Source organism: Chinchilla lanigera, unplaced genomic scaffold (assembly GCF_000276665.1).
Source record: "Chinchilla lanigera isolate Chin_1 unplaced genomic scaffold, ChiLan1.0 scaffold00172, whole genome shotgun sequence".
NCBI lineage: Eukaryota > Metazoa > Chordata > Mammalia > Rodentia > Chinchillidae > Chinchilla > Chinchilla lanigera.
In genome coordinates, this window is record NW_004955573.1 from 565,914 (window position 1) to 567,585 (window position 1,672).

Consider the following 1,672-nt stretch of genomic DNA (forward strand, 5'->3'; position numbering starts at 1 on the left):
ACCGGAAAAAAAAAAAAAAAAAAAGAAAAAGAAAAAAGCAATATTAGCTGGGTATGATGGCATACGCCTGTAATCCCAGCACTTGGTAGATCGAGGCAGGGAGGATTGCCGTGAGCTCAAGGCCAGCCTAAGTTACATAGTGTGTTCAAAGCCAGCCTAAACTACAGAGTAAGATCCTGTTTCAAAAAAAAAAAAAAAAAGCAGAAGAAGAAAGAAATGTTATAAAGGAAAATACAATTAGGTTTGTCAGAAAAATAAAATTACATAATTGCAAATCAGCAAGCTAAGAACAAACGATTACATTTGCTGTATTTCTGTAGCTTGTGATATCTTTGCATGCTGGTCCTTCAGTTAGATTAAAAACATTTCTTTGGTTTTTTAAACTAAGGGTGTGAATATCCAATTAAGTTAATTAATTTAAAACATATTTATGAAAAAACACATGATAGGGCTGAGGGTATAGTTCTGTGATAGAAATACTTGCCCACCATGCTTGAAGACTTGGGTTCAATCCATACCCCTAAGAAAAAAATAGACACAAACACAAAGACAAAAACCCTTGCAGTAAATGTGAAAGAAACAGAGAGAGGAGGAATTAAAAACAGAGGAAGAGGGAACTGAAAAGAACCAAAATCTTTCAGTGAAGGCTATTTAGGGAAGTATGCGGGAGACCCTGGACATTCAAATCCAAGGCTACGTGTGGTGTGAGTGCAAGCGGGGGCCAACGCTCCCTTTGCTCTGCAGCCAGCTCTGCTAAACCAGGGCAGTGATTTACAGAGAAAGGCAGTGTCTGCCCTGGTGGGAGGAGCCGCTTGTCACTGACATGGGTGAGAATCGCCAAAGCACATGATTACTAAAAGCAAACCCACTGAGCCCACTTAGCTGATTATCAAATCAAAAAAAGAATTTTCTGCCGACAATGCACACCCTTACTGCCTCCACCTGACAGCCAAGTCCCGCCCCCCACCCCGAGACACTGACCGCTCTGCAGACGGATGAACCGAGGCTCTAACTGCACAGCCCTGCGGAGTGCTGTGCAGAATCCTTAAGTGCTACAACCACGTTACTAGGTCGCCGAGCAGGTCAAGACCAACTCCGCACGAGAGGCCGTGGTGAGGGAGAAACCTCTGCGGGCGCACTGTCCCTCGCCGGTCCCACCCGCATGACCGGCAGAGGGCGCAGGCGTGCAGGCTGTGCGGAGTTCAGCCTCCCTGTGTGGTTTGGGGAACAGAGCCGGGAAGTGGGAGCGTGGGAACCAGGTGATGGGGTTCCCAGAGGCGGAGGGGGCACCGAGGCCATTAACTGGGCACCTACTGCATATTCTGGGCTAAGCGCAGGGCAGGGTGGAAACGGCTGTGGCACCACCCTGGGCACTCACTGGGGTCCAGACACAGGACACAGTGACGGAAGCCACAGCCAGCGGGAATGAGGGGTGAAGCAAGAAGCCAAGGCGGAGCAGGCCCAGTGGGGAGGAAGAGGGAAGGTGACTGGGGGGTCCTGCAGGTGCTGGAGCGGGGGGGACTGGATCTGAGGAGACGCAAGAAACAAGCTCAGGGAGCGCAGCTCAGGGAGCGCAGCTCAGTGGGGGCTCCTTACACAGAAGGAAAAGGTGCAGGACATAGAGGCTGGGAGAGGGCAGGGGGCAGGGGGAGGAGGCTGGGAGCAGGGTCAC